This window comes from Falco cherrug, chromosome 1, assembly GCF_023634085.1.
Source record: "Falco cherrug isolate bFalChe1 chromosome 1, bFalChe1.pri, whole genome shotgun sequence".
In the NCBI taxonomy this organism is placed as follows: Eukaryota; Metazoa; Chordata; class Aves; order Falconiformes; family Falconidae; genus Falco; species Falco cherrug.
The window spans coordinates 44,923,006-44,941,659 of NC_073697.1; the positions used below are offsets into that span (position 1 = coordinate 44,923,006).

An 18,654-nucleotide genomic window follows, 5' to 3' on the forward strand; every position below is an offset into this window, starting at 1 on the left:
TTAACCAGTTCAGGATTTCTAGTTTATCCTTATTAACCAATAAGGATTTCTAGTTTACAACACTGCTCATCTGCACTACAGTGGTGCCTGTACTGCTCCTGCTGTATCCTGTCCAAACCAAAAGTAGGCCCTGCCTCTTGCCCCACCACAAAAATCCAAACCTAAGTCCAGGGTTTGTTTCACTATTTTTATTTTTTTTTTAGTAGTACTTTGGCTGACATCATGAGCAATGTTGAAATGCAAGGAACCATGTCTTTGCTCAGTGGTTTTCCTTCCCAGATCGCTACAGCTCTGGAGGAAGGTGAGTTTTCAGAAAGAAATCTCCATGCTGTGATGCCACTGCCTTGGTCTCCCCTCTGACTCTGGGTCATGCGACCATGTTACAGACCCTTGTAGCTAGCAGTGAGGTTCTCCTGGTTTTCTGAGCCTTCCCCTTGATGCCAATCATGGGTTCACCTTGCCCTGGACTCCAGTGCAGCCTGTTATTTTCATGATTTCCTTGTCCAAACCACTGGGCTGGGGGACAAAAGCCCCAGATTTTCTGTCCAGTGGTCTTCCTTCTCCTTGCCCTTCCTTGCTTCATCTCCTTCCTGGAATGTTTAGGTCTAGCCTAGCCAGCCACCCTAGCTTCAGAAATGCCACTGCTGTAGTCATCCCTGGCTTCAGGCAGGAGGTGGAACGGATGATCTCTCTCAGTTCTTCAGCCTGATCTTCTATGATTCTTCCTCAATAAGGTCCTCACGGTCCATGCACTGGGTTATCCCTGACAGTGGAGAGCTCACTTTAGAATGAGTGCTATCTGACGGTCCTCCCTGCCTCTGGATCCAGCGGTGTCCCAGTGCAGTGAAGGAGAGGAGCTGCAGAAGCAGGGGATTCTGGAAGTGTTTTCCTCTACATCACGTTTTAGGGCCATAAGGGTGCTTTCAGCTTCAGGTCTGACCTTCATGAACTGTGCCAGGTTGCTGGCGATAAAAATGCATACAGTGCAGTGTGGTTTTTCTTTCAACAAGTGTCCCCATGGAGCAAAGCTCAGGCCTGGAGCAGACCAGCTGGGTGTAAGCTGTGCAGAGGGTTACAGCTCAACACTAAGGCTGCTCTCCATTGTAACTAGCAACACTGCTAGCATGAAACAAGTAGTAGTGTGGGTGGGAAAAGCTATTTTCAAATTCAGCTAATTTCATCCCCAGCATACATGTATGCTCCAGGAGAACTGGGCTTACCACAAGCATAAATTTAGGTCAAAGGGAGCATCTGACATCTGGCCATAAAAAATGATGAATTGATGACTCAATGGATTATTTTGCTCTTTCACCATATCTAGATTCTGATCTTCATTAGCTAAACCAGTCAGTGCAAGTTTGCTAAATTGATTTTAAATTGACCTAATTAAAGCAATAAAAGCACATAATGGAGATGTACTTAACCCAGTTTAACCCTTCCTTAAATCAATTACACTAGAATTCAGTAATTTGCAGGCAGAAGCTAAACCAATTTAAGAGAGTTGAGACAGGTTAAGTACCCTTGTAATGCAGGTGTGCATTACTTTAGACTAATTAAACTCTATCTAGTGCATGTTGTAATGTTGCAAGATATAGCCAATGCCATCCAATAGTACACATTTAATCAGTTCATGTACTCCAGCTATTAAGGCCAGAAGTGCCAATGACTTGTGATTTGATGTGCTCCCATCCCATGTGGACAACACACATGGCCTCCAGTTGAGTGATCTAACATGAATGCCCCTCTGTGAGGACATGATAGATGTATGACAAGGCACATGATGCAGGAGAAGCCACTGGACCCCAGAGGAAGAGGGCAGCAGAATGCCACAGGTTAGATAATTTATGAAAACTCTCCTGTCAGAGAGTATCTATCTCAGTCTGAAGACCTCAAAGGAACAGGGAACACTGGTACAAACTACTTACAGCTACAGCTGCAAATATCATCTGAGCTTCCCATCTGAATTAGTCTGGCTTCAGCTCACACTTACCAGCTCTTCCACTGCCTTTTCTTTATCATCCAAGTGCTTTTTAGCACTTTAATGAAGGTTTAACTTTTTTTTTTTTTATCCCTGTGAAGGTATGTCAGCTTCTTTTACCATTATAAGCAACGTTGCCATCCCTGACTAGTAATTGCTGTTAAAGATAATCAATAGACAAAATTATCTGTATACGGCAATGAGTGGGCTGGATAAGTGAGTGCTCTCCAAACTGCTCAGACTTCATGAATTAGGGAATGAGTACATTTTCTGAGGGATGGATCTGAGTTTTGGAAGATGAAGTTGAAGGGATGGGGAAATTCTTGCTGTGTCACTCTACCCCTCTGAAAATGGCAACTCCATCACTCATTGCCTCCTTTGATGGACTGAATTTTCCTCCAACTGGTCCATGAAGGCACCACCTCCAGTCCAGTCCATTGTCTAGCCAAGTATTATCTCTCTTGTCCATCAAACAGGAAGAGTAACATAAACCCAGTGAGAAGGAGAAGTGGTAAAGCCAGCAAGGATTTCCTAGGAGGCCAAGTATGTGGAAATAAAGCTCCAGGTGAAACAGAAGCAGATGATGAGTGAGGAGGAGATGGGAGCAGGCCCTGGAGCACTCAAAACAGACACCAAACAGACATGTCTGTGCTGCTGGTCTTGGTAGGAAAGCACCTAGGCAGATAACCGTGGCCAGCACAAGCCTGCAGACCATGCCCATGGTGATGAATCAGTGGTATGCCAGGTGGAGCATTGCCAGGTGCAGAAGGGAAACCTCATCCCTGTGAACGGGATAGAAACCAGGTGGGAAGAGGTGATCTGGGAGACAGTGTTAATGGAGGTTAAGAGTAAGCAGTGCCTTTTACAGACCAAAGCACCACTGGGGAGATGAGGATAAGCATCAGCTTACTCTGCTATCAGAAGCAGTGCTAGGTTGCTATCCAATCAGCTGAACAAGGTACTGGTACAGAGAAAATGGATTCTGGCGGAGTGTTGTTCTTGTCTGTGAACAAAGTGAACTGGGGATGAGGAGACAGCAGTGAGTCACTCTGCTGCTGCAATAGTCCCAGAAACGCAGCCTGGGGAATGGGGTTTTAAGGAGCAAGGTTGCTGTTGCAAGATGAGTTGCTCAATGCACCTCATCTACAGCCAAAGCATGAAAGGAGAAAGTAAACACTTTCTGCTTGACCTATGTTTTGCATCCATTGTATGGCAGGACAAGTAAAGCAGGCTGAAGGCCAACAGAAGGCACATACAGAAAGCTACTGGAACCAGGACCAGGCTTGCATGGTGGTCTGTGCAGAGCAGAGCCAGTCACACTGTGCAGGCTGGGAAGCAGCGTGATTAATGCAGGAGACACAAACATGGCAGTAAAACCAGAGCGGTGCTGCCAAGCTGTGGTGAGGAAGTAAGCAGCATCAGGAAGGTGAGATTTTTTTTGTCTCAGTTGTATACTGAAATCTCTACACCTATTATTCCATTGCTGTCAGAGTCTTAAGAGGCAGCTGTAGGTAAGCCAAAAATTAAACATGAGAGAAACGCATGTTGCCCTGCCCAGCAGGTCTGAACAAAGCGAACTCTTTCCTTAATGACAAAGATAAGGCTGATTCTTTAATTTTTAGTATTTTATTTTCACAGAACCCACAATAACTGTTGGGGGGTCAGAACGAGCCAACTGTATTTCACAAGGAGCCCCACTGTCCCTCAGGATGCAATCTCACATGCCCTCAAAATGGGGAATAGAGAAGGATCTTGCCAGCTGTACATGGAGCATCAGGTAAAAAGCAAGTGTAAAGCAATGAAATGATCATTGGTATTAGATGTCAAACTGGCCTCACAGCTAAGTCTTGTGGTTTCAAATATTTTTGGCAATGTTATTTCAAGCAGACAGCTAGAGGAGCAAGACACTGGTTCTATCACAACTTGCTACAGGATGGCTGGAGAAGCGTCACTTAAAAGGACATGTGCAAACACCATTTTTAGTGCATTACCAACAATACAGGGGCTTAAAATGGATACAGTTTTGTCTGGGTTTTTTTTAGATGACCTTTTTATAATGAAACGCTATGGCAGATTTACTGCAAAACAAACTGTAGTCATTTGGGTTTAAAAAGAAAATGCAGTTGTTGTTCTCAGGTGCTAAAACAAGACATGTACCAACAACAGCCTGCTTTTCTCCTGCCTGTACGTGGGCACACAGCAGGTTTATGAAGCTGATGCTGAGAAGCACCCATGGCTCTTAGGCCTTTGACTTCCAGGCAAAAATCTCTTCATTCCACCTTCATCTCCACACACAAGGAATGTCAAATTGTGTCATTTCCAAACACAGGAAGCACTAAGGGTACCTACGATGGGTTAGATTACATCTTCAGCAGACCTTTTAGAAGCTTTTCTGCTGTATTAAAAGCCCACTTATTTGCTAGTGATAAGTAAAGGTAGAGGAGGCAAGTAAACTGAGCTCTGCCTTCTCACCACTAATTAAATCATAGCAATATTGATGTAAACGAAAGCCACAGACCCCATTTTCCAAGATAATTATCCACCTTACTCTTTATATCATTCATCAGAAGCAATAAAACACTTACACTCCCCAACACAGGGTAAGTGATCAGAAGAATATAGATACGAATATAACTACTAGAGAATACAATTACATTATCAGCAAAATTTATAACTCTAATTTGATTTAAATAGACGTATTCTATGGCTTTTCCATGTGGCTTGCAAACAGGCTACTCCCTAAGAACTGAAATAAATTTTTATGCCTCTGCTTGCTGTTGGTGCTGGAGAAAAGCTGCAAATAGGTGACTCATAGTCATACTCATGTGTGAGCCATTTGAAACATTGCATTTTTTTATTTCCAGCTCCTCAGATCCATCAGAGGCTGTAATGCCTAGTTAAATGAGCTCCCCCACCCCGTTTTCATTTCCAGTCTCATCTTTTAATACAGTTTAACCTTGCTTAAGGCAAGGTCTGTGTATCTGCCTGCCTGATGTTGTTTATCTGAAATTTGATGCTGGTTTCCCCTGAGGTTCACCTGCCCCTTCTCCAGGCCTCTCACAGCGATGTGGATATCTGAGCCAGACACTGTGGGCTTCCTTCTGCAGCGGCCACAAGGAACAGGTGTATGTATTTAAGGTAGGATTCACTCTTCTTCACATAGCAAGGCCTGCAGCAGGGTGAGAGAACCCATGCTATAAGTAGGAGCCCCACAATCATCCATGACTCCATCAAACATCTCTTAGTATCAGGGGGGACATTTGCAATTAATTTTATAAGGTCTTTTCATTACAGGCTGTGGTAGAAACATTTGTCAATGTAACCATAGCAAGTGCAGTTACCACAGGGAGCGGATACTCCAGCAAACACTGTGGGAGAGTTTTCCCACAGTATTTCAGCCAAAATAAAAAAATCACAGAAAACATCTTTTCACTACCCAAGCTTAAAGGCTGAGCCTGGCCCCTATGGCCACAGAGGTGGTAAATGTCCTTAGTGCTAGAGGGTAATAGGCAAATGCTGTATTTCCTCTAAAGCCACTTCATACTCATGCTTAATGCATTGCTTTCTCTCTAATGCTTTTAAACTAGTAAACTTCAAAGCAGTAAGTATTTAATAGTGATATAAGTGCATTTCCATTTGGGGAGGGAAATAAGCTATAATGATGTGAGCATGTTTATACTAAAATATTTGTGGCTTTTCCTGGTAGGATGCCTCCGTGGAACAAAAAACCCAAGCAAACAGAAAAGTTCATACCCCTAATTAAAGAAGTTATAATCTTTATAAGGGATTACAACACCAAAGGCCAGACTGACACCCCAAAGTCCTACTGACAAAGCTTGCTGCCTGTTGCCTTGCTTTCAGTGGTGCCAGAAAATCTCCTGACAAGTGAATTGGAACCACTTTCAGAGGAAGAACCACAGGGTCATTCAGCTGCTCCAGTGCCTGCCGTGCTGTGGTACTGGCACCACCACCACAGTGATGCTCCCATGCTTTAGCTCTGTGGTGTTGGCTGCTCCACTTGAATTTTTGAATGCTGCCCTAGACCTAAAAAAGGAAGTGTTTATGAAAACTAACTTTAGGGCTAAGAAAGGGCTTTCTGGTCTCTAATCAAAAAAGTCTGTAAAGGCACCTTCAAGCAAGTATCTCTTCCACCTTAATATTTCCCATATTTCGGAAAGACCTCTCTTTCTGCTATCATTCTCAGCACACAGATTCCAGGCCAGTTAGTCTCAGCTGAAAATAAAAAAGGCTTGGGTTAACTTCGGGTTGCATCCCTGAGAAGGAAATGTCTTGGCTCAGCTCTGATTGTCAGGGAAGGGAGCACTGTGGACATGGCCAGAGGGATTGGAAATTGCTGTTTGGATAGAAGGGATAATGGATAAAAAAGGGATCTAGCAGGGAAACAGTAATCCTGGTGAAGGGGATGATACTGCAGCACTGCTGGGGGGAAAGGAAAAGCCAGGAAAATCCCTGGTCCCTCTCTCAGGCTTGGTGCTGCGATGCAAGGCAGGAATGGGCAGCCATTGTGGTACATTACAAGAGACTCAGTGACATCCTCTTCTCTCCCACAAGGCAGAAAGCTCTCAGAAAAGCAAGGCAATGTCAACTGCTGCCAGAGTACATCAGTCCATCCTCAGTATCGACCATGTTCCTGTAGAACTAGTGTCCTGTAGGTGTCAGCTCATGGAGATCACACACGCTACTATGCAAGGCTTAAAAATAAGAATAATATTCAAGCAGGGTGAATGATAGCTTTTTTGATAACAAACATTGCAAAAGTAACAAAATATGTTTCTGCTTGTGTTTGAAAACACAGCATCCTTCCCACAAATTATTTTGGTGGTTTCTCATTCAAAACTCTTGAAAGCAAAGGCTAGACCAGCAGTATTTCCTCTTAGTCTGGCTACAGAGCTGTATTTATACTTCTGGTTCACTGAGAGAGCATCTGAACAACGAGAAGCTCGCAGGCTTTAGCCATTGTCTGTCAGGAACAAACATCTCAGCAGAAAGAGAATGTTCAGAAACCAACATGTATTCCAAAGCTGCCTTTTTTTATTATTATTATTCCCAACAAAAATAAAATCAAAATGGAAACAAAAATAAAAAGAAAAGACAATGCAAATTTAAGTAAAAGTAAAGACATATCACAACACACTGAGCACTCAAAGCATGGAGAAAGTCCAAAGACGCCTCCAAGAAATCCTGCAAATGGGCTTTCAGGTTACATGCTTTTGCAGGAAGAATTCTCTATAAATCTATTACAATGTCAAAACCACATTATTTCTGCTTCTCAACCTGAAACACCACATCTTAAGCAAGTCATTTGGCAGCAGTGGAAAGGGTAAAAATGGCAAGTATTGGCTCAGGGCACTTGGTTTTGAACTGGTTCACCAGGCTACCTGGCAAATAATGCTCTTCTCTGTTTTCAGTGTTGATTTATCTTGGCCCAGGCATCTTTTTTGTTCTCTGGCAGAACTTCAGCGATATTAGAGAGTGAGCGTAATTTAACATTTGTACATTTCTAGGAAAAGCAGCCGTATTTTTGCTGTCAAGGTATCTTCCACATGCAGGAAGTGTTGGTGGTCTTACTGCAGTGACAAGGCTGGCAGGTAACTCCACCCTCTGAAGCGGGATCCTAGAAGCATTGCTGAGCCCCCAGCACTAAATGCATGCCACTTCCTCCTGCCTCTTTATTATTAAGGAAAGACATGCTGTAACACGTAACCTTGTTGTAATAACTACCCACATATACAGAGAAAAGTGGAAGGAAGCTCTTTCCCTGAGTTGTTGAACCAAAACAATCTGATTTAAGAACCTCTTGGAGTGGTCTGCTTTCAAGGAGTATTCCTCAAAAGAAAACATGATTCTGATAATGAAGGAAAAGAAAGAGGAAGAAGATGGTTTGTATCTACTCAGAAGATGCTCTGGTCATGCATGGGCTACATGTCTGACCACATGATGGCAGACAGAAGCACACAGACATCACGTGTGGTGGACCCCAGACCATGCTGCCCTGCTGGACTTGGCACGGGCAGCAGAATGGGGATGTTTGCTAGGGTAAATCTTTGAGAAAACAGCCTTGTTTCTGGAGAGGAGGGATCAGCTGTGGGATTTCTATGCTTGTTCTGTAAGATGTGTCAACAGTACCCAGTGCAGTGTTGATAACCCCATCCTCTCAGAGCTAGCAACTTTCCCCTTTGGGCACCAGCAAGCAGCCTCACATCTCTACAGTACGAAAACAGGACTGTTTTGATCTGTCTCTCATGGCCTCCATCTTGCCTGTTCTTTTTAAAGCTTTTAAATTGTTTTGCCCTGCTCTGACTCCTATTATGGCACAGTAAAACCGTGTGTTGCAGAGAGCATGCTTTATTTAATTTGTTATGCAGTTCAGAGAAGTAAAAGAAACTTACCAACAACAGATCTTCAGCAGATCCTGAAAACCCTGCGTAAACCCCTGACACAGCCAGGCACTATTTATTCACAGTGTAACACAAAGCAGGACCCAGTCTGCCTGTGGCACATTGTCAAAATATGCTCTTCACGCTTTCTGCAGCTGAGAAAAGCCTTGATGGGTTCTGGTAATTGCTCTTGCATCTGTCAGGCAACACCAGATCAGCTCTTTCCTCCTCCTCATTATTCCTTTGGGCTCACAGAAAGCAGAGAAAATACAACACATGGCAATAGAAACAGAACTATTTGAGTGTGTTTGGTTGGCTGGAGGTCAACAGTCACTTTTCAATGTCTCCCCTAAGCAAGAATCCCCCTCCTCCCAAAGCAAACCACAGACTTTGATTTCAGGGCAGCTCCCTGGGACCTGCCCTGCAGATGTGACTGCAGCTCAAGAGTTGTAGCATTGCTGCCCAATTATGAGTTATATATGTTATGCCCAGACAGAGTTGCCTTGGGATTTTATATTAGGTAAAAGCATTTTGGGGAAAGCATACACTAAAGCAATCGATGGTTTGCATGTCTGCTCAGTTTCCCAGATCTTAGCACCACCTAAAAAGAAGCCCTCTCAGCCCTGGAGCAGAGCTAGTATGCACCTTTCCCTTCTACAGCAGCTTTACACCTTCTACATCAGCCTGACAGAGTTTGTGCCTGGCAGCTGTAGCCTTGGCGCAATTCTTTATTTTATCCATTTTCTATGTGTGGCAGTTTAGCCTTACTCATAGCAAGCTTCTGTTCTGTTGCTCACACTAAGTATTTTTTGCAGTGGCTCTCTGGCTCATCTTGAATATAGCCAAGGTACCAGAGGTGCTCTGGGAGGCTGCAGAGAGGGACAGGAGGTTTCTCTCAATCCCAGCCTCGCTAGCCTCCTCCTTTTCACTGTTTCAATCACTGTGTATGTGGTTTATCTCAAGCGAAGCTGCTGTGAAGATTACAGTGGTGGCTACACATGGGGTAACTTACACAGCAATGGCTGAAGGTCAAGTCAAGGGGTTGCTTGAGGTAACTTGACACATACAAGTCTGTGGAACCTGACAGGCTGCATCCATGGTGCTGAGAACTGGCCGATGTCCTTGCGAGGCCACCCTCTGTCATCTCTGAAAGGTCATGGAGATTGGTAGAAGACCCCAACAACTGGAAAACGGCAAATGCCAAACACATTTTCCAGAAGGTCCAAAAGTTCAACCTCTGGAAAACAGGTGGGACAGTCTCACTTTGGACCTTGGGAAAATTATGAAGCATGTCCTCCCAGAGCAATTTTTGGGCATGTGAAGGAGAAGGTGACAGGGAAGAGCTCTGGATTTAACAAGGATAAATCGTGCCTGATAACCTGGTTCCCTTTCTGAAAAAATGACTAGATTTGTGGGTGAGAAAAGAGCAGCTGATGTCACTTTGACTTTCGCAAGCTTTCAACAGTGTTGCCAACAATATTCTTGTATCCATGTTAGGACCTTATGGTCTGGAGGGGTGGGCAATGAGATGGGTAAAAACCTGGCTGGACGATCAAGCTCAGAGAGTGGCTAATGGGGTGTACTCTTCCTGGAGGCTGCTAACAAGTGCAGTACTGCAAGGGTCTATCCTGGGACCTGTCCTGTTTAACATCTTCATCCATGGTCTGGAAGAGGTGATAGAGTACACTCTCATCATCAAGCCTGCAGGTGGCACCAGGTTGGGAGGACCAGTCCACATGCTTAAGGGCAGGGCTGCCACTCAGAAGGACCTACAAAGGCTGGAGGAATGGGATGACAGAAATTCATCTTTTGAAATTCAACGAGGACACATGGAAAGCCCCAGCCCAGGGAAGGAAGAACCCCTGGGAATGACACAGGTTGGAGAATAACTGGGTGGGGAGCAGCTCTGTTGAGAAGAACCTGGGGTCTTGGTAGACAGCAAGCTGCACATGAACCAGCTGTGTTCCCTGGAAGCGAAGATGGTCAAAAAGCATCCTGGGCTGTATTAACAGCATCACAGGCAATACCCCTCTACCTAGCACTTTAAATAAGACATCTGCAGGGGTCCACCAAAATGGTTGAGGGCTAGAGCACATGCCCCGTGAGGAGAGACTGAGGAAACTGGAAACTCATCCAGCCTGGAGAAGAGGTTCATAGATCTGATTGCAGCCCTCCAGTACCTGTGGAGGAGGTCACTGAGAAGATGGAGCCAGGCTCCTAACCGGGGTCTATGGTGGGAGAATGAAAAGACAACAGGCATCAGCTGAAACACTGGAGGTTCTGACTAGATATAAGGAAAATCTTTTACACTGTGACAACATCCAAACAGTGGAACAGGTTGCCCAGGGAGATTGTGCAAACTTCATCCTTGGAGATTTTCAAGTCCCAACTGGATAACATCTTGAGCAACCTGGTCTGATCTCAGAGCTGACCCTGCTTTGAGGAGGAGATTGGAGAAGAGACACCCCCTGAGGTTCATTCTAACCTGAATTGCCGTATGATCCTAATGTATGTAATTTAAGTTTATCTGCAAATAGCTTATCTAAAAATGGTAGACAAGGTGACTTGAAAGTTTGCTTAACTGATAAAGAACACCACAAAAAGTGTGTGGTCTGTGGTGTGTACATACTTCACATTAAACAACTCTTTTTTTAAGGTCCCTGCTTCAGAGACATGCCAAAGGTTACAGCAGATATGCTAAGTAAACAGGCTGATCAAAACCACAGTGTCAGAATTTAAACCAGGAGGTGATAAGTGCTTATATTTTACTCTGAAGAAATCTACTTAGTTTGCCTGTGAGGTCCAGGCTGTATGGAAAAAACAACAAAGAAGTGTGCTGAAGAAGGGAAACTGCCATTGAAGCCATAAGAGAGGAGCAAGGCTGGGTGTAGGCCAGGTAGTTTCTCCTTTCTGAGGTCCCTGATCCCTACTGTGCATATATGATAACAACGCCTCACTCACACTCTCCATCTCAAAGGGAACAAAGCCCAGAAGATAAAACTATCTATCGGCTAAGGGGCAGCACACATCACACCTTCATGTTGTGTCTAAACCGATAAAAAAGGCTTGCTTATAGAAGTTCTCCATATGAAAACCTTACATGACTGCAAGGGTATAAAATGTTGACTCAGAAAGCACTCAGTGGAGCTCCCTCTCAGCCGGCCTGAGACTCCCTACCATCGTCATGCTGCACTTTCCCTCTGGGTGGGTCATATGTCTGTTTGCTTTCTTTCGCTTGTAGCTTACTATAATGTTTTGATCAACTCTGTAGTCTATTTCTTTACCTTTCTGTGCACTGTTTTTTGTAATACTATCAAGGGTGATCAACATATGATCGCTGCCTCCATTCTGTTAATAGGTATAGTGGTTTGCTTGTGGGCATTGATTTATGGTGTTTATTAAAGTAACTATATTAATCACACTGTGAGTCCCAGTGTTAGTTCCTGGGCCCCTAACTGGTGAAGCAGATTCCCTGCTCTGACTAGTGGGCGGCTAGTCTGTCGGGTCACGACACTGCCTAAACAAATTTCAGGAAAAAAATGACAAATTGTATCAGTGATTGTCATTAGATTTTAGACATAACTGCTACAGCAGCTGCACAGGAAATAGTAATGTTCTAGAATAAAAAAGGCAACATTTACCTAAGTTCAAGAGAAAGCTTGCTAAACAAATCTACAGACTTGCTCCTTCTGCTTTATGTTTTACATTATTCAGTTCTCATTTTAACACAGACATTTCCAGGAAGGGCTGGAGCAAGAGAAAGAAGGGGAAAAAGGAAGTCATAAAAGTCTTCCTTTTGGCTTGGGCTGTGGTGACAATATCGAATATCCCCAGCAGTGGTAGCCCACAGTCTTGTAGCCAAGGTATGCCTCCTGGCCAGCTGAGCCAGGGAAAAAGAGCTTGTGACAACCTCCCAAGGCATTGCCAGAGTGGGCTGATGCTTTTCTCCTCTCAAGACTGCTTCACTTCACATGCTCTTCTCTCAGATTTCTTAAAAAACTCTTAGACATTTACAATCTTATGAAATGGTTTAAGGTTATACTTGCTCTCCATTACTAATGCTTTGTGGCATTAGGTAATTGCTTAATTGAGCATTTAGGAAAGCATTAATATATTTTTCTCTGCAAATGCATTATTAATATATACATTACACTCTCTGCTGTTAAGGCTTTGCACAATTATTAATAGGTTTAAAATAATATGAACTGCATGAAAATATTTTCTTCTAGGAAAAAGAAACTCAAACGGACACAAATCATATCTGGTCTATCATCGTTATAAATTACATATTTGTATTGACACTTCTTTACTCCAATAGTCCTAAGCCTGTCTGCACCAGTTAAAATGGGAAATATAAACATTTTGACCAGTGACTTCACCACAGAATGTATTATTTTCCTGTAGAGCAGCATACTACGTTACATTACAGCAGCACGTACTACAGATTACTCTTTCCATCTAGGTTGTATTTAAGATTGCACTGACAACTGCATTCCCCTGGAAGTGAGAAAGGCAGTACACCGACCAGCATTAATCTGTTTTTAATGCTTCTGGGAAGAACATGTTAAGACTTCTAATGAGAAATTTATTTCAAATTAGTGGGAAGTGCCAAAAATGCATGAAGGCTTAAACATAATACTAAGGTACATGAAATGGCAAAGGAATTAAGGCAAAGACAAAAAGGAGGTGCAGAAACCCTACACAATTACTTAATTATCTGAAATAGTTTGGGGAAATTATAACAGTTGGATGATCTGAGGTTGGGAGGTAATATTATCAAGCTCACTACATTAAAATAATCATAAGTACATAAAAACTGATACTGGGCCAGATGAAACCTCCATCTAGCCCAGCAGTTTCTGACAGTGGTTGATAGGATATGAGTAGGAAGAGAGCAAGAACAGGGCAAACACATTCTGTATTTCTCCATGATGCCTTCCCAGTTCCAGCAACTTACAAGTCAGGAACTTGCTGAGCTAGATGAAATGTGTTTGATGACTCTTCAGTAGCTTTTTAAGCCCATGCAAAGTTTTGGTATCCACAATATCTTGAAGCAAAGACTTCTTCTAGCTCTGTATTGAGCATTATCTCCTTTTTTTTGTTCTGAGCTTTCCAAGTTCTACTTTCACTTAATGTACCTCAGTTCTCAAGTCTGATAAGTTAGTGAACAATCTTGATTCCTGTTCCTTATTGGGACCACTGAAGATTTTATGTAGACTGTGATATTATCTCCCCTCCATTGCATGCTGAAGAGACCCAACTGAGTTAGCCATGCCCCATCTGGAAGTCCCCCTCCTATTTCTGATAATTCTATCATTTATTTTTTTTAATATCTTTTCCAGTTCTGCCAAATTATATATGAGATGGGGACACTAGAACTGCACAGAGGATTCGAGATGAAGGTGCAACAGGGATTTATACAAGGCATAATTATTCTTTCTCTTTTGGTCTCTATTTCTCTCCTAAAAAAAATTAACAATAATCCTAAAAGTTTTCAATTTCCATTTTGATCACTCCTGAGCCTTGAGTTGATGTTTTCACAGAACCACCCCTCATAACCTCAAGGCCTTTTTCCTCAGTGGTAAAAGTCAACTCAAAGTTCCTCAGCATATATGTAAAGTTAGAACTTTTTTTCTCATGTTATCTTTTCATATTTATCTGATTTTAATTTCACCTGCCATTTTGTCACTGAATCTATTAGTGACATAAAGAAATTCACAGTTTTTCTTAGTTAGCCCCACCCTGAATAACTTACTATCATCAGCATATTTTGTAAATCACTATTCACCTCCATTTCTATCAGTTATTTGTCCATGTTTCATACCCATTAGCAGCCTTTTTTTTTTTTACTTCCTTTTGGGAAGAATCTTACTGAGTGTTTTTGGAAATCATCATAGACAGTTAATTGAATCTTCTGTGGTCCATGAGCTTGTTGATTCTTTAAAGACGGCTGATAGATTTGCAAGACATTAATTTGCTTTCTGAAAGCCATAATGACTTCCCCTAATGTGTTACTTTCTCCATGTGCCCACTAAGTCTTTTCTGTTCTTTAGTATAATTTCTACTTACTTGTTCAGTAAAGATGTCAGGCTTCTGGGTCTATAGCTTCCAAAATCTTCTCTGAAATCCTTTCAAAAATCTGGTGTCATGTGAGCAACCTTCCAGACACGCCTGATGCTGAGGTAGTTTTAGGTGAGAGGTTAGGGACAGCAGTTAGTACCTTAAATACTTAATCTCTGAGGTCCTTGAAAACTCCTGGTTGAACACCATCTGGTCTCAGCAGTTCGCTACTGCTCATTTTGTTAATGTCTTCCTTCATCTTTTATACTCACACTTTAATCTGAGACATGTTTTCCCAATTACTCCCCTTAAAGAAATGTCCCAGTATTGGAGTTTGCCCAAGCTCATCCACCCCATTCATAAATGTATAAACCCATTTAGCTTTGCTTTTTTGGCTGTATCTTCTCCAGATGTTTCTTCTGCATCTTAAACAATCTATTTGCCTTGCAGAACAGTCAAACTCTGGCAGACTCCCTGATTTGTTCCACGAAAGACTCGCTATTATTTTTTGTATCTATTGCAAATTGAACCTGAAAACTCTTTCTGGCTGCTTATCACAGTTTTGTATTTAACCCATCAGTGGTTATAGTCCCTTCTTTTCCCAATTTGGATACAATTTCTGCTTGTTGAAGAAAGCCTTCTTCATCTAGTAGTCTTCCTTAACTTGCTTTTTACTCAGTCTTCCTTTTAGAAATTCTCTTTTTCTGGTGCATTTGTTCTGCCTCCAGAACAGCAGCTTCCAACAGTCTCCGTGAAACCTGTGAAGAGTTAACTCTTTTAGATGTTCCTTTGAAGCCCCTTTTAAGGAAGGTGTGTCTTGTTTTATATTTCTCCTCTTTTTTGAAAAGAAAGCAGAATACTACTGATTTTCTTGGTGCTACAAGAGTGTTGGATCCAAGGATGCTACAGTTACTGCTACAGTGTGGTTCTTCGTCAATAATACTATGACACTGTTTAGGACCAAACCAGGGATTGTTTTTCCTCTTCTGGCTTCCCAACTAGCAGTCATGGACAGTTTCTAAAGGCAGATACAGCATCCCCCCTCCTGTGACATTTACCCAACCTACATTTGAGTTATTGAAGTCACTTATGAGAGTGTTTCCTGCCCTGCAGTCTCTCTGGTCTCCCCACCTTGTTAGCTAGACTGGTGATGCAGTTCTAGTACTGCATTTTTCCTATTTATTTCTGGGACTTCAATTCACTGACCCTCTATCTTATTTACTGAGACAGTTAACTGGTAATTGGAAGATCCTCTTAAGCGTTTTTTAAGATATAGCATCACTCATCCACTGGCATGCCTCATCCTGCCTTTGTATTTTACACCTCAACAATACAATACACAATAAATTTGGTTGTTCACTTTTCCTATTAGCTTTCAAAACCTGAGGCTGTCTTCCACTGAGATGAATAATGTTGTGGCTCCTGTCTCAGTTTGAAAGAAGACAGTCAGGCCATGGTTTCACATGCTGTTCATAGCAAGCGGGTATATGCATACTGCATAATTATTCCAGTAACTGGTCCTCTGTTAGCATAGCTGGGGTGTAGCAATTTCTACAGTGGGGTCCTATCTCCATTACTTCCTCCTGAACTGTTTCTAGAATGTATTTCAATTTCTTTGTGCTGGCACTAAGCATCTTTCACTGCCAGTAACAGAAGTTGTCTTCCAGGTAGGAGAGTGGGATTGGACATGAAGACAATAAATATCCATGTGGTTTTGTCTTTGTCCTTCATGCAAATTGGGCAGGTCCCACCTATTTGATGACTAATATCATTATATACACTGTTCTAGGTATACAATTTTTATCTAACTACAGAAGAAACTTCACTTCTTTAAATTACTGTGGAAAACTGCCTGTATTTTTAGCAACAAACACCTAGTTACAAAAGCACTCTGTTGAGAAAATGCTTCTCCTATGAACTACAGTGGGACTAAGAATTTCTTCTCTAGTACAACAGCAGTGTCACTATTCTGTAATTCATTCATCAATCAGAATAAACATTAAAGCATAACACAGCTTAATAAAACCATTAGAGCTGTGCCACAGAAATAATTACAAAGACTGGTAATAAAAGAGCACCACTTACTTAAATGGAACATCCTTTTAAAGTGATGACTTACCTTACCCCACCCATCAAAGCAGGACAGCTGGAACACGAGAAGCAGCAGAGTCCATTATTCAGACTCTTTCCTAGAAGACAAAATTGATGATTGAACCTGAAAACATTTTTCTTGTGTGGACCCAATAATACTCAGAGCTGAGATCTCTGAGGTCTCTGATTCAGCAGTGGCTTGCTTCTATTCACTGATAAAAACTGGAAGGCATCCAGGGTCCCAGTTCCCCTACAGAAAAGCAAAGTTTGTGGAAATGGCTAGACACAAGCTCACAGTTAAAATAATAATACAGGTAAGAAGGCAATTCTAAAGAAACATCATGGAAAAAACCCAGATGTGCACATATCTAAACCCAGACCCAAATACGTAATTTTCTTTTAGCAGCTGGTGCATATGCCAAGGGGATGGTGTTCTCAGGCTTGCTTAAATAAAGGTGTTGAGGATAAACGTCACAAGGCTTTCAGAAGTGTTCTGGTGGCTAACTCCCACTGATTCAGTGAAGAGCCCAGATGCACTTAAAAAACCCTTTCCATTCCTAAAATGTAAACATCTAAATGCCTCCGAGTATCACTAAGTCCATAATCACAAGTCTGAGAGATCATGGGAACTATTCTTGTATAATGTTTGATGAGGTGCTGCCTCTCTGCCCATCTACCCTTCCAGCATTGCCCAGTGGTGTGAGCCATGTGCACACTGCTGTGTGTACCTCTTGCATCTGAATTCCAGACCTTCGATCCGCCGCCTCCCCTCATGGAAGAGCAGGCAGTGTTTCAGAGCCCATGCCATGCAGCAGGGGCAGGAGCAGGAGCCAGCAGCAGCATGGTCCATATCTCTGCCAGATTCCAAATCCAAACATATTTACTGCCATGCTCATTACACTGTCATTGTCAAAGCTGCCATACTGACATACTTTCAGCAGCAAATATAGATTCCAGTCAGTTTTCAACTGCTATTTCTAGCACTTTTACACTCCGGTGGAAGTGAATATGTTCTGAAATCCTTTCTGCTATTGCCCCCTCCTCCCTGATGTCATTTTTTCTCTTACAGTAATGTTTTTTCCCAGATTATTGAGTTTTTATTTCTGACCGACTGAGATCACTCCTGGATTTTTTTGACAGAGATGAATACAATGCATCTTTGTTGCAGCTGCTCTTCTTCAAGGCTGCTTGCAAAGCCTGGTTGTTTCCCAGCCGAAGCCCAATGTGACAGGCCCTGTGACACCATTGTGCATGCCTGGCTGTACAGTCAGGGTCTGTATTTCCATCTTCTGGCTTCATCTGAAAGTCCAAACTGATGAATGATTGCTGCAGTTATGGAGACTGGCATTAAGAGCTAATCCCAAATACATCTTCTGTCCTTGGTTATGCCAACAGTTGAAAGAATGGAGAAGGAAATATTTTATTCCTGATATATATGTATTTTCTCTTGAATTATACAAAAAGCCATCAAGAATCTGCCCTGACTACAAATCAAACCACCAACAGAACACAAAAGCAATGTATCATCTCTTGCAGGGACCAAGAGGCATAGTTTAGCAAGAACTGTGAAGAAAACAGCAATATCTGGATAAAAAGCACACCTACATTTACCTTGTATAAAATTTAAAAGCATCTAAACATCCTGCTTCAGGACATGTGCTCATCCATCCCTTACATTAAGGGAACATATACACCTGTCATAAAATTGTGGTTGCTTTCAGATCTGCCTGTGTAGCAGTTCTCAGGAAAGTGATGTGGACCTCTAGTACACCAGCCCTAGTACAGTTTGAACTGTAGATGACACCACAGGGCCAGTTCGATCCCACCTCGTCTAAGAGTAAACGTATCCTCACCCGGCTCTCCCGACATGGCCGCTGCAGTGTGTTATGCACTGTAATACCAGCACTCATGTATTAGCAGCTGCCAATGTCTGGAAGCGCTGTTTCTGTTTTGCAGCAATCATCTAGGTTAGGGAGCAATGTTTAGATACCATAGCAATAAGCCAGGCATTTAAAAAAATAATAAAATTTCCTAGCTAGCACAATCTGTAATGGCTTAATCTGTGTTCTTGCTTAATCAGCTTTCTCCTGCAGCCAGCGCCCAGGCTTTCTAGCTCTGCTCCAGTGG

General features: G+C 42.5%; 1 protein-coding gene across 1 annotated transcript in view; it reads left to right on the forward strand.

The window, feature by feature from the left end:
* Positions 1-18,654, forward strand: part of ST3GAL5 (ST3 beta-galactoside alpha-2,3-sialyltransferase 5) — a 59,069-nt gene that overhangs the window by 14,985 nt on the left and 25,430 nt on the right. The window lies entirely within an intron of this gene.